Below are 15535 nucleotides of genomic sequence, written 5' to 3'. Positions count from 1 at the left end.
TACCCCAAAGGTGACATCCTGTCCAGCCCAGAGAGATGTGGTTACTTGCCACAGTGTTTCTTTTAATGCAGACTAAGTTTGGGGACTATTTTAAGGTATCTGCATCCACTGTTGTACCAAACTTGTGATGAACTAAAGTCTTTATCTTTTAAGACTTAAAACCATTCTGAGTCTTTAATTGCACGTATGCAATTGATTTAAAAAAACTAAATATGAGATTTTACATTTATTCCTATTAAACGTATGTTGAAGCTTCCAGCCCATGGAGGCCATGTTGATACTGTCATGGGCTCTGAGGGCCAGAGACCAGAACAGGAGCAGGAAAACAATATGGGGAAAGCAAGTCTAGTGGCCAGGTGACCACTGGCCTCTGGACTACTTCTAGGCCAAAAATCTTTGGACTATGCTTTATATTATATATCCACATTATTATACATCCACAGTATTACATATATTTAAATATTTAATATATAATGTTATATATTATACAATTTGTATACATTATTTTTCTCTTTTGTAAATTCTTAAAACACACACATATAGTATATAAACAGACTCTTGTTGCAAAAGATTCAATCAGCATATTAGAACATATAGAAAAATAGGAAAGCCCATACTCCCACCCCTTCTCAGATGTAGCCACAGGAACCATGTGTCTTCCACTTATGTATAGCATATGTTTGTACATATGTATGTATTTTTAATATAAGTGAGATCATACCAAAATTACTGTTCAGTGATTTTTTTTTCAACTTAACAATTGTCTTGGTGACCTCAACAGAAGGTATAGATCTACTGCATGCTTTTAAACTACTGCGTAATATGACTGTAACATAATTTATTTAACCATTTCTCTTCGATGGTCGTTTGTGTTGTTTCCAACTTATTGTAGACTCCTTTGCAGTGACTTCACTTTTCCGTGCAATTCTCTATACATTTGCAAGTGTTTCCCCAGTGGAGATGCTTGAACCAAGGGGATGTGCATTTTAAAGTGTCTTGCTACCACCCCATTGCCTTCCAAGAAGGTGGCCAGTTTGCATCTTGAACCTGGGGTTTTGTACCAAGGAGCACGTGCCACAATACTTTTCCTTCTACAAAGAACTGTTGCTGTAATTTAGCTTTGCAAATGGAGAATGAAAACAAAACAAAAATATTACTTGTCTTTCAGACCTGTACCTTACTTTAAAGAATATGTATGCTTGTATTCAGATCGTCTCCTCCTCTTGACCGATGAGGGAAATCCCCAGATTAAAGCCAGTAAGACATTAGGGGGAAACATTCCGGATTCTCACATCCTTGTGGAAGACATCACAGAAGCCAGGGTGGGAGAGTGACCTCAGCCTGCCTTGATATCCTCTCTGAGAGGATGACAGTCCTTTACAGGCCCCTGGGCCCAGGCCCAGATGCCTTCTGGGCTTGTCTAATCCTCCAGAGGAGATTAAAAGCAGTAGAGCCAGAGTAACACATCATTAGGAGTTTGGCTTCTGGAGCCAGGTACTCCTGGGTGTGAGGTCCAGCTCTCTGACTTATCAGCAGTGACCTTGGCCGTGTGAGTTAACTCTTAGCCCAAGTTTCCCCATTTGTACAAGAGGGATAAGGCTACAGAGGGTCGTTGTGAGAATTAAATGAGATTTCGTGAGGATACCAGTCAGCATAGTTGACTGCAAAGGTTGAGCTCTCAATAGAAGTTAGCCGTTATATTGGAGACACGTGTATGTATGGCTGAGTCCCTTTGCTGTGCACCTGAAACTAGCACAACATTGTTAATCGGCTATCCTCCAATATAAAATGAAAAGTTAAAAGAAAAATGTTAGCCATTATTATTATTGGTACTACTAGGTCCAGTACTACTGTTGCCCCCTTATTCCTGTCCAATACGTTTAGAGTCACACAAGGACTTGGACCTCACAGGAATAAACATAGTTTGCTTGGTTCCGTGTGAGGCTCCTGGGCTGACGCACCGTCACCCACCTGCCAGCTCCCGGAAGCCTAAGGTGATATGAGCCACCTCCTCGTTGTCTTTCTGAGGCAGCACTTGAGTGGTTAGTAGCGTCCCTCCAGAGCCCGTCAGGGTCCGAATGTGCCTCTACCACCCATAACTGAGTGACTCCAGTGCTGCAAATCTCTGGGTCCAGTTTGCACTTAGGTAAGATGGAGACCATACCGGGACCTATCTGAGGATTAAAGGAGCTAATACCTGTAAGGATTTCAGAACAGTGCCTGGCACCCGGGAGGGGCTCAGACAGTGTCAGCTATGATCATTATTCTGGGGGACGCCATTTGCTACTGCCTTTAAAAGGTCGACCTCAGCACCAACAGCCAGTGTGCGTTTCCTCCAGCTCCCAGAGGGCAGGCACACAGTACTTCTTCTTCACCTCGTTTCACCTCACCTGGACAGGCTCCACTTTAGGACCCTCAGTACAGAGGCAGCTCTTTAGGCAGGAAGATGCCATGTTCCCAAAAGATCCTGGGTGAGGCCATGCGGGGTTCCTTCCTCCAAGCCAGGCTCTGGGCCAGTCCCTCCTGCAGGAATGAGGCTCCGGGACAGCACTCAAGCAACTCGCTGCCAAGGAGAGTTGAGAAAACGCCACTCTACAGAGTGCAAATGGGAGAGGACCCAAGGGAGTGCTGTTGTGGGAGGACCTCCCGGGGATTCTTACAAATGAAGAAATGCTCCCTCGCTTCCCAGAAGATACCGCCTTCTTTCCTCCCAGTACAAGTCTGAGTGAAAGTGGACTGTGGGTCAGACCAGGGGCATCCAGAACATCTAATAACCGAAGCAGCTCAGGCCATGTGGGGAGCCTGGACCAAAAGGCAGGGCAAGGAGCCTCTCAGCTCTTCTTTCTTAACTGCCGGGGAGGAAATGCTCCCCTATCCACTGTGGAAAGTCAAATGTGTACTTTGAAGGTGACTAACGTTCCTATTTCCTTTACACGCTGTGCTCAGTCCCTGGTGGCTTATTTATTTTAACGGTTTGATTGCAGAAGAAAGGATTTGATTAAGAAGAAAGGGGCTTATCAGGTTCTGAGCTGTGGCAGCACGCGCTGGGGCCTCTTACCAGGCCCCTTGCTCTCCGTCCGCCGTTTCAGGGAGCATCTGATGCAGTCACCTAAGCTCCCAGGTTGCCGGGTTACCCAGTGGAATAGCTGGGGCTCTGGGGTAAAATGGAAATCTACTTCCCCAGCAAGAACACATGAGACGCTCTGGACTAGCGGGAATCCTCGTTTCTGTGCTCTCCTACTGCTGGGCTCTGAGTACGATACCTGAGGCTCCCTGAGGCAGATCAGAGAGGTGAAAGTCAGGTTACACGTATCATTTCATTTAACAAGGAATAACCACTCCAACGATTTTGAGTGCCACGTGCAGAGCACCATGCCCAGCGAAACGGGAGGACGATCCTTCCCTCGGACGTTACAGTCATAAGGCTGGGCCCATGGCCCATACTCCTCTACCCTCTTAAAGCACCGAACACCACAAAGCAAGTTGGGACAGAGAGAGGAAAGGAGTTAATATTCCCTCCAAGTGCCATGCACTGTGTTCTGGGCTTTACATCTACTACTTCATTTACTTCTGATCATCCTGAAAGTATTGCTATTGTTAGCCTACCTTATGTCTAAGAGGATTAAGGTTCAGGGACAAGGAACTATTTGCCAGAAGTCTCACGGGTTGCAAGTGAAGGGGTCAAGATTTGAACCCATGTCAGCAGGTTCCAAAGCCTATCCAGACCACAGTGGTAAACACTCCTTAACTGATTGCCTATGGTCATGAATTATACAGAAGCCCCTCCCTTCTAACTCTACACTGAGTGTACTCTTCTCTGGCACTAGCATGCCTGTTAAGGACCTGGGTGATCCCAAGCCTCTCCCCCTCTCCCCCACTCCCCCAGGAGGCCAGGACCCCAACAGGCAAAGCCATCTTGGTTTCAGTGCGAGATGCGATTCAAACCTGCCCTCTCCCCTCCCGGTGGAGAGTACCTCTGGTATCTGTCCTGCACGGTTCAATCTCTGTAATTTACAATCCAGTCTTGGAAGGGTTTCGAAAAATTTCCTTTAAAACAGTGGCTGGGACATGCAGAGAACTGGAATGCAGCCTCCACATGGGCTCCATGACTAGATCTGCTACATTCAAATGCATTATATTGAACTTACTATAAAATTCACGCTATTCCAAACTCCCAGAAATGATAGTTTTATTTAGAAGTAAGTGAGCAAAGAGATGACTTCACAGGCCCAGTGCCAAAATCTTAGCTCAGTGCTTCTCAAATGTTTTGTTTTCAGGACCTCTTTATACTCTTAAAAATTATTACAGAACCCAAAGAGCTATTGCTTAGTCTAAGTTATATCTAACAGTATTTACAGTTTTAGAAATGAAAATGGAACAAAGTTTTAAATATTTATTCATTAAAAAATAATAAACCTAATACATGTTAACAGAAACAGCATATTGAAAAATATCTAAATTTTCCAGAACGAAAAATATTTAGTAGGAGTGGCATTGTTTTACATTTTTACAAATCTCTTTAATTTCTGATTTAACAGAAGACACATGAATACTCATATCCGATGCTGCATCCAATCTGTAGTGATATCAAATGTCATGTAGCCCCTGAAAGACCCCTGGTAGACTTGGGTTTTGTTTTTTTTTCACATTCACATAACTTTCATTACAGTATATTGTTATAATTCTTCTATTTTCATTATTAATTATTCTTGTTAATCTCTTACTGTGAGACCCCTGGTAAACTTGTGAGAGAAGAACAGGGAGAAAGGCAAAGAATATCATATGACCATGGTTTTAACCTTGCGGATTTCCTGAGAGGGTCTCAGGGACCACCCACCCTCCCAAGAAGTCCCTGGACCACATTTTGAGAACCATTTTTTGAGACAAATCCATCCAGAAGCATTTAAAGAGCTATGGTCTTGATGTAGGAAGTTGGTGGGAGTGAGGGTAGATTTCAGAGGCAGTCATGCCCCAGCGACTGATTTTAAGAGCAAAGCCCCTTAGACACATGTGGGCACATTCAAACAGTGCTGCAACCCTGCTGCACTATCACAGAGGTACCACCCCCAGATGGTGGGTCTGGTGGGGATGATGCACCTTAACCCCCACGCAGGGCCGGGAAGAAGAGGCAAGCAGAGTGGTACCCACACCTCTGCTGCCCGGAGCCCAGGCGGCATCTGAGTCAGTAGCTGGGAGAGCGTGGCTCAGGGGAAGAGGTTGGAGAGATCCTGCTCAGGCGTAGGGCCAGGAGGGCATCTGAGAGCCACATCCTGAAATTGCAGCAGCTCTTTTGTTAGCAGCTCTGCCAATAATAACAAGCGTGACAGTAATAATATACAACTAATAATGGAAGAACTACCATTTATTGAACACTTTGAGCCAGGCAGTGTGCCAAGCACTTGACATGAATCATTTCGTGAATCCCTCACAACCAAACCTTTAAGGTAACTATTAACCATAATCCCTTTTCTGCAGACAAAGCAAGACAGGAGGAGTTGGCATTATCAACCAGGGTCACACGGCTCCTGTGGTAGCTGAGCTAAAATTTGAATTCAGGTCTACCAGATTCCAGAAACACTCTGCTCCTTCCCAGTCAGACTAGGTAAGCAAAATCCTAAGGGCAGGAGACATGAACATTACTGCTTGCCATTAGAGGAAGCATGGGGACAGAGTGGACACCCTTTCCCACTCCAACCAGCCTTCTGGAGGGTTCAAAGCTGAATTGTAGTGGGGTCTTCAAAAGAGTGAGGGAGGGCGTCCCTGGTGGCGCAGTGGTTGAGAGTCCGCCTGCCGATGCAGGGGACGCGGGTTCGTGCCCCGGTCTGGGAAGATCCCACATGCTGCGGAGCGGCTGGGCCCGTGAGCCATGGCCGCTGGGCCTGCGCGTCCGGAGCCTGTGCTCCCCAACGGGAGAGGCCACGGCAGTGAGAGGCCCGCGTACCGCAAAAAAAGAGTGAGGGAGGTGGGGGGGGGGGTGACAACTCTTGGTGCACAGCCCGTCCCCTTAGTTTCAGGCCCCATCCCATGCCCCTCCCCGTCCAACTCTGCCCCCGCAAGCCTTCTTGCCATTGTTGCCACCAGCCAGGAAGTGCAGGCATTGGCGTGCCCACCTCTACTCCCCTCCCTGAAGGTCTACGAGAGCTGCACCCCTTCAAAGCTCCGACCTGGAGTCCCGCAGAGCCCTGCTCCCAGCAGATCATCTGGCACAAGGCCACCTCCACATCCCGCCCCTTCTGAGCTCAGCTGCCCAGCGGTGCGAACTTCCCATAAGAAGCTCAGCCCTCCACCCTCATCCCTGAAAAAGTAAACACGGAGATTGTGTGAGAATTCTCTTCCAGGGCATCATACCTTCTCCCTAACCAGCGGCTCCGAGGAGTTCAGCTTTGCACGAGCTTTTAATTTGCGTGCAGACAAGCACAAAAGACCCAACCGGATATACCTGTTATTTCCCAATGACCTGAGAGCCCGGAGTTTATGTTAAGCCCCTGGGTTACGGCTCAGCTTGCACGCAAGGCTCCAGGACTCCTGCAGGCACTTGAGAGGTGGTGGTGGAGAGGACAGAGGAACAGCTCTGAAGTGACAGCACGTAATTTAATTCCCCCTAAGCTTTCCAAGCGTGCAGACTGTTCCTTTTTTGTCAGCGTATAACCTAAGTGATTTGTTCTACTCAGGCAAGAAATGTCTAATTTAAACCATATTGCAGCTAAGCCTTTGGTGGAGAAAGAGAGCTCCCTGCAGCTTGGCTTGTGCGTGGTGGAGCCGGATGGCAGATGAGGCAAAGCAGACTCCCGCAGCCCCCGTCTTTCTCACCCAGGTCGTGATTGGAGAAACGTGCCTTCTTGGGCTTTAATCACCACACTCACTCTTCTGTCTCGTGCTTCATCCTCGTGAATGGGTTTAATTTTAGTAAGAATGTTTACAGGAGAGTGTTGGCTTGATGACTCTAATGTCCTTGGTTTGAGATCCATCTGAGCCGCCAGTGGCTGTGGGACTTCAGGCAGCCCTCTTAAACTCCAACCCCTGCTTCACTGCTTTTTCTTCTCTGAAAAATAGCTGGGAGGGTGCAGATTGACACATTTGACTGGAAAGTGATCTGGTTTAGGAAGAAAGATCTGTGCTCCAACCCTGCTTTGCCCCTAACTAGCTGTGGATTTGAGACAAGGGACTTTTCTCTGGGCATCAATTTCCTCATCTGTTTTTAAAATAAGTGGGTTAGAGGAGATGGGCTTCAAAGTTCCTTCCGCTCTAAAAGACTATGTGTGTCCTAAATCGCTTCCAGTTGGACCAAATCACCGCCATTATTAGTATTATAACTATTACTATTATTATTATCATTATCTATAGATTCCCTTCTCTAATTCCAAAGATTTCCTTAGCCAGGCAAATATTCTTTTAAATTAAAAAAAAAAAACACAAAACTTTTATTTGCCTACGTCCCATGGAGGATACTCACTGCCTTCCACCCCACCCCCCATAGGATTTGATGTGGAGGTTCTGTGTCTGTCTCACCCCCCCCCCCCATAGAATTATCGAATTCCCCCCCACAGCCATGCCAGGCTATTACAAAGTGGTCTCTAAATACAGACTCCATTTCAAGGCTGTTCTCTCAGCCAAAAATGCCCTCTCCCTTTCCCTGCTGTGAAAATTCTCCTTCCCTTTTTCCTCCTCTCCCCAACATGGAACGAATTCTTTTCCCCTCTGGATCCCTTGAGCAATTTGCACTATTATTCAATTGACTTTATTCTATCTGGTGTTATTTTTGTTTTCATATCCAACAGATTTCTGCTTAGCTAGACCCTCAGGACCTGGAAAGTGGGGACTTGGTCACGTGTACAGCCCAGTCTCCCCACTCTCCTCCTCCCCTCCCCCAGCACCTGGTATACATTCAGTGGTCATAGAGGAATTAAATTGTGGAAGCCTGTGGATTTCATCATAATGGGATAAGAAGCTCCTTGGGTTAGAAGTTCACAGCCAGAACTGAGCCGCGCAGATCCCCATCCCCCAAGGAAGCCCAGTTAGGCTAATGATCAGAGGGAAGCCGAGGGCTCGGGGAAGGCTTGGGGGTCCCAGGAGAAAGCGGGCTTTTTGGTGGTGGGCAACGTTGATCTCGCCTCACTTGCTAAGAGGGGCTGCATACTCCTTTCTCCTTAGCCAGGCTTAGAACCAACCGGGTGACCCTCCTGTCACCGTGTTTTATAAATAGCACCCAGCTCAAAATTACTTGGGAGCTTTTCTGAAACCTTAAAAACAATTGCTCTCTAGTTGTAGTTGCCCAGACTCCGCTTTCTTCCAGTACTTGGTAACTTTCTTTTGAACATCTCCATCTGCCCTCCTCTTTCTCCACGGTGGACCCTTGAACGCGCCTTTGCTTTTGTTGCCTTTGGTGTAAAGTCCTGTTTGGACGCATCACGTTCTGTGTGGGTTTGTCTTTTCTTACTGAATGTAAATTCTAATTTAAAGTAAACTCCTTGGTTTTTACTAAGTAGAGATTTTGCAGAAAACCTGATTCTCATTTTATTTATTTTTTTAAATTTTACTTATTTATTTTTGGCTGTGTTGGGTCTTCGTTTCTGTGCGAGGGCTTTCTCTAGTTGTGGCAAGCGGGAGCCACTGTTCATCGCGGTGCGCGGGCCTCTCACTATCGCGGCCTCTCATTGCGGAGCACAGGCTCCAGACGCGCAGGCTCAGTAGTTGTGGCTCACGGGCCCAGTTGCTCTGCGGCATGTGGGATCCTCCCAGACCAGGGCTCGAACCCATGTCCCCTGCATCGGCAGGAGGATTCTCAACCACTGCGCCACCAGCGAAGCCCCTGATTCTCATTTTAAAATGAATGAGGATTCGAAAAGTTAGCCTAATTAAGAAAAGTTTAGGTGCAGTGCTTTTAAACACAGTGGTAGAGAGACAAGGAAGAGCTATGTTATCGCAAAGGTGATTTTAGATTCAGCAAAGCTTTTACGACAAAATCAAACACAAAAAATTTGTCATGAAGAGTGGCCAAAAAACCCCCGCAAGAAAACAGGTTGTGAAGGCCAGCTTTGGTTGTGGCCCTCCCGTGGAAGATGGCGTTGAGGACGCTGCACATTTTGAGCAATGTCTTCAGAAAAGGATCAAGTTCACTGCAAAGCTGATCATCTTGCTAAAAATATTATAACTACTGAAAGAACCAAGGGCTAAGATAACTGTGTCCTCGGAGGTGCCTTTTTCTTAAAGTATGTGAATTATCTCACCAAAGATACCTGAAGAAGGATCTGCATGGTTGCTGCGTGTAGTAGCCCCCAGCTCGCTAAAAGCCAAAGGAGGAGAAGAGGTCATTTCTGGTGACCAGGAGGGCACTAGGTTGGGAATTCACTGGATGGTAGTTAATGTCCTTTTTCTTTAATAATTGGGATAAGCATGCCAAATGCAAATTTACAAAACAGTCTCACAGAGTGAGAAGACAGAGAAGGCTGAGACAAGTTAAATAAATGCCGGAGAAATGAAGCAGATAAAACCTGTTTGCTGCCACAAGTGCAGTGGGGGAGCAGCATTCCTGAAAAGGAGAGGAAATGAATAAAATCTCAAGTCCCAGAGGGGAGAGGCAGCTAAACGCTGACCTTTCCCCTCCCAGCCTGGCTGGAATGCCGGCTTAGAGAAAAAGGAAGGGTTGGGGGGCAGTTTTACTTTTTACTAAGACATCTCAGAAATGATCACGAACATGGCAAAGTTGACTCTCAAAGATAAGCAGGGGAGTGAGGAAGGTAGTGGCGTTGGAAGCTGGTAGGTGGGGGAAGAAAGTGTCTCCAGCGTTTAGGTCCATAGACCAGAGCAGAAAAATGAAAGTGTAAGAAGAACAACCTTGGGGAAAAGGCAGCTGGTTGTTTTCCTTTCTGAATTTCGAGCCCAGGAAGGGCATGGGGGAAGGAGAGGAAAGAACCAGGAATGCAGGGGAGCTATGCAATATCTGACCTCATAATCTCCCCCAACAATTTCTGCAATGATTGTGACACCGAGTGCGCAGGTGTAGGTGTTGCTTCACCTCTGCTCTGAAGATGCCATGAGATAAGTGTCTGTTTATCAACACTAGGCGAAGCTGGCTTTGGTTGCAGAATTCCACGACTTGCAGGGTGTCCGTGATACAGCGAGAAGCAGAGCCTTCCCTGAGTCCCCAGGGCCCTGGAGACACTTCTTTGGATTTAAAACCTCTCCTTAAAGGTCTTGAGCATCGTGAAATGGGGGAGAACGTTTATCTTAGAGTCAAAATAGCACCAACCACAGCCCCAGTGCCCCAAAGGCTTAAATCCTCTGAGTAATTAGCCTAGAAAATTCTTGAGTCAAAACAGCCCCACAAAATCTGAAGGGGAGGGAGAGATGAAGCCAGAAAGCCAGTAGAATAAGTGTGTGTACAGGAAAAACGTTCCTCACCTGTGGTTGTTTGGGGGGGGCAATAATCTGTGCGTGTGTATACGTGAGATCCTTCTACATATTTGGTACAACGGTGTGTTAAGATATCTGAAAACAACTCCAGAGCAACCCCCGGCCCCATCTTCCTTTTATCCTGAAGGCAGTGTTACACGGATATCCAAAAGTTCTGAGAGGAGGATCTTAAATACACGAAGCATTTCCCAGCTGATCACCACATGCCTGACGTAAATAATCACCTACAGTACGGAGTTGGGTAATCTCCTGTTCACGAAGAATTATAAGTTAATTCATGGCAGTGGTCTTAGATTTCAGACAGTAGTTGCGGCAGATTGTAGAGGAGAAGCAGGATGGTAGGATTCATAACCTAGAAAGAGCAGCGACAGCTTCTAATTTCCATTTATCCTCTGAGTCACGTGATATATTTCAGAATCTCACTTAAAGTTGAGAAAATAAGCCATTCCTAATTGTGCTTAAGTAAGGAAATAGCTCATTTATGAATCAAAGGAGATTAGAGAATCTTTCGTGTGTTTGTTTAGAATCCATGCCAAATTTTTTTTGCAGAGGCACACACACACACACACACACAAACCTCTGATAAAGCTAAATGTTTAAAAAAAACAAAAGAGGGCTTTGCATGCAATAACCCGTTGAAGAACTTTGACAATGAACTCACATCTGCCTTGAGTGTGGGATTTTTGCACTTTATGGTATGTACCTTTGAGATGGCTCTTTTTCAAAAAATGAATACATCATTGTATTATTGGAGTTTCATGTGACTCAGTTAAAAAAAAGAGATCATTTTCCAACTAGTCATTTGAATTCCCATAAAACTCAATTTCCACAGGTTAGCTCAAGAGAATTTTTAAACATTAAGTTCTAAGCATGCTGCTTGAAACTCGTTAACACATTCCCAACTAATTCACAATACATCTCCACCCCCTAACTGTGGCCTACCCTATCTAGACCCTTCCTACCTTTCTTCACGCACTGCTCTCCAGCCACTCTGTGGTCCCCTTGCAGTGCCTCAAATGTCAGAGTTCTTTCTTGCCTTGGACTTTCTGGACTTGCTGTTCTTTTCTGCCTGGAAAATTCTTCCCTGATCTTGGCACGGCTGGCTTCATCAGATACGTTGTCTTAGAGCATCATTCCTTGACCCTCCTCTCTAGAGCAGTGCCCCATCCCCACCCCATTGCTCTCAAGCCTATAATCCTCTCTGTGTTCTAGCTTGCATCCATCTCAATCTGCTTATCTTGTCTCTTGGTTATATCTATTGGTTGGCCAAAAAGTTCTGTCGGTTTTTCTGTAACATCTTAACGAACTTTTTGGCCAACCCAACATATCTGCCACGGGATCTTAAGTCTCTTGAGAACAGAGAGCTTGTCTATCTCATTCACCATTCTCTTCTCGCACTGCCTGGCAAATAGTAGTTGTTCAGTAAGTATGTATTGAATGAGTGGATGAAAGATACGACATTGATCTGTATCTATTTTTCTTTCTGGGTTGTCTTTGTCAAGTTTTGGTATTGATTTTATGTGCCTGATACTGAGAAGGAGAAGAGGGGATGGGCTTAGAGGGCCAAGGACTGAGCCCTGGGGTGCTCCAACCTTCAGTATTCACGTGAAGTGGGAGGAGCCAGGAAAATAGTCTGGGTAGGAGGAGCCTGTAAGTTAAAAGGGAAGAGCAGGGAGGGTTTCAGGAAAGAGTGGTCAGTTGTAGACAATGCTGCTGCCACCGAGAGTCAATTAAGTGAGAACCAAGGTGTGTCCATTAGATTTGGCAACATGAAAGGAACCAGTGATCTAGACAAGAAGAGTGCGGGTGAGTGGTGGGGACTCACTGGGCGTGGGTAGAGAGTGGATGGCAATGAGGAACTGGAGGCGGGGAGTGTAGGCACCTCGTTCAAGAAGTTTTGCTGGGAAGGGAACCCGAGAGAATGGAGTGAAGGCTGGAGGAAACATGGGCTCAAGAGAGGGTTTTCTTTCATTTTGTTACTTTTGATTTGTTTGTATTTTAAGATGGGAGTTGACAGATTTTTTTATGCTCTTGAGAATGATCCAGGAGAGAGAAAGAAAGAGACGATGATGAGGATGTGGGAGAGAAAGAGAACATTGCAGAAAAGTCCTTGAGTAGTTGGGCCAATGTGGTTCAAGGAAAGTGTTGACCATTGCTAGACTCTTTGCCAGGGTGAAGGAGGAAGGGATGTGTGTGTGTGTGTGTGTGTGTGTGTGTGTGTGTGTGTGTGTATTGATTGGGGGTAGACAGATAAGAGTGTTGCCCTTGGAAATTCCCTGGAGGTCCAGTGGTTAGGAGTCTGCGCTTTCACTGCCGTGGGCCCAGGTTCAATCCCTGGTAGTGGAACTAAGATGTCACAAGCTGCATGGGGCAGCCAAAAAAAAAAAAGAGTGTTGCCCTAGATGGCTTCTATTTTTTTAGGTATGAAACTAGGACAACAGCTGGTCATGTGAGAGAGGGAAGGGATGTGGAAGGGTTAAGAAGAAATGAAAAGATTTAAAAGAATTATCTTAAAAAGTAGGAAAGTAAACTGTAGGGATGTGTAGAAGGATGGTAGTGCTGCGTGTCCATTTCTGTTTTATCATCATGAATTTGAACTGAGACAGCTGGACTTGGGGATTTTCCCAACACTTGGAGTGGGAATGTAGATTGTTACCACTTTTCTGGAGGGCAATGTCCTTTGACCCAGCCGTTAGGAATTCATCCTAAAGATAGTTGGACACCTTTTGAGAAGATGTATATACAAAGATGTATATACAAAGATGTTCAACAAAGTACTTATAATTGATAGCAAATTATTGGAAAATATCTAAGTGTTCAACAATAAGGGGTTGGATAAATAAATAATGATATATTCATACGATGGGATATTTCGTAGCTGTTAAAGACTGTAAGCGTGTATTCATTGATAGAGTCATAGACAGATAACCGTAATGAGTTACTGAGTGAAGAGAAACGCAGTTTCAAAGCAGCGCAAAAAGCAAAACCCCATCTGTTGAATTCTGATGCAGCTGATGCTACGGGGTGTTCTGGAGCGGGGATGGCCCTTTAAAATTGTCCAGAATCAAAGCAAGGGCCCAGGAAGGGTGAGGCAGATCCCTTGCATAGAGGACAGTTCCCAGTGAGGAACTCAGTTGCGGCCAGCAGCAGCCCGCTCCCCACAGCCAGGGGAATGAGTTCCTCTCTCCCGAGGGCGCATCTGAGTGGCAGACCACAGCATCCATTGCAGGCCTGCAGTTCCTATTCTGTCGTCATCCAGATGACCAGGATACCGGTTCAGTCTTTCTCTTCAGGCTGTTGTGAGGAGCTGAGGTAAAGGAGATGAAACTGCTTTGTGAACTGTAAAGCGCTATCAACTGTGATGTGTTCTTGGTCATTATTATCTGTTATATTGGTTCCCATCCTGCTTTTCCTCACCTTCCCTAGGCTTACACAATTACATTTTCTCTTTCTCCCTAGGGTTATTGACCCAGAGAAAGAAATAAGAAGAAGAGAAAAAAAAAAGGGCGGGGGGTAAAATTCTGAAAAAGAGAAGGTCCCGTGTTTTTCTGTCCAGTGTATGTACGATCCTCAGGGGGTCATGTCAAGAGCTTGGGTCTCCGTGACCCAGAGGTGGGCTCCCCACACCGGCCGTCCCCGGGGCCAGGGTTGAGTAGGTTGGAACTGTGTGGGTCAGAAGAATGACCCCGTGAAGGACTCGAGCCATCTCTTCCTCCCTTCTTCCCTCACTAAGACATGGACCCATGGATTTTGGGGGGAATGAGAACCAGGGCAGAAAAGAAAAGCCACCTCGGGCAACTGCATTTCACAGTAGCAAGAGGAGGTTGTGAGGAAAATGTTGAAGCCCAAGGGAGAGACTGAGGCACGGTTTACAGAGGCCACAAATACCTTCTTGTGGAGAATCAGACAAGGGAAAGCAGAGAAAACGGAGAATGTCTTTTCAACTTTTCTAAGAAGATTTTTTTCCCCTGTGTGGCTAGTAAACATCTCTCTAGAGAATGTGTGTGGTCACAAAGTTGAAGGCCTGAGCAGATCGCCTCCCTGCCCCCAGATGGTTTTAAATGGTAGCAGATAGGAGGAGGGGCAAGTCACAGCTCAGCACCCACCCGACAGCTGCGCTTCCTCTGTCACTAGTTCTGGAAGAGGGAGGGTGGCTTTTCAGACCAGGGAATGCCTGCAGGCTGACACTCAAGAAGGAGAGGTTTGTAGTTTCCCTGAATGCTGAAGCTACCCCTTCCTCCCCACTTCCCTGTTACTGCTGTGAACCACTCAGAAATGCTAAAACAACACACATGGGGGTTCCTGGCAAACAAGTGAGCAGAGAGAGAGAAAAGAAATCCAGGCACAGGAGAGAAGAAAATGGTCTCTCCTCCCAGAAGCACTCACAAGAAAGATAGGCAGCCCTGTATACGTAGAGCTGATTCACTTTGCTATACAGGAGAAACAGACACAACATTGTAAAGCAACTATACTCCAATAAAAATTTAAAAAAAAAGGCAGCCCTGCTCTGCGCCCCCAGCGCTCAGTAAAATACTGATATCCTGGGACTTTGGGGGTTGCAGGGCCCGAGTCAAGATCTAATCAGTTTTACTTACGCCTTGAGCCAAGGTTATGAATAAATGAGTTTATCCCTGTTGTAGCTGCAGCGTCTGGCTGGGTCCACGCAGACACGGAACGCTAGACCAGCGCTGAAAATCGTGGGAACGTGGCAGCCCGTTCACAATATATCCTTAACTTAAAATAGGTTCACAGTACATTGTTAACGTAAAGAAAACAGTATACTGAGTACAATCCCAGTTTTTCAAAACAACGTAAAGAAATCCCAGTCTGCAGAGTGCCAGATACAAAATATTAAATGTTTCTCTCGGTGATGGGATTCTTTTCTTCATTAAACTTTTCTGTGTTTTCTGATTTTCTTTTCCTACCCTGATCAACTGTTTCTGAAATAAAACTGAAATTTGAGAAATAAAACACAAGAAGAGTGTGGTGAGATGCGCCAGCTCCGTGATTGTGAGCACTTGTCCACAAATGTACATTCACACGCACACGTGGTATGAATACACGTATGCACGCATGCGTGTGTTCCAAAGCTCTGGGCTCCTCCTTCTATTTCAACCAGGAT

Source organism: Delphinus delphis, chromosome 12 (genome assembly GCF_949987515.2).
Source record: "Delphinus delphis chromosome 12, mDelDel1.2, whole genome shotgun sequence".
In the NCBI taxonomy this organism is placed as follows: domain Eukaryota; kingdom Metazoa; phylum Chordata; class Mammalia; order Artiodactyla; family Delphinidae; genus Delphinus; species Delphinus delphis.
The sequence above is the reverse complement of the archived record's forward strand: the minus strand, read 5'-3'. Positions refer to the sequence as shown.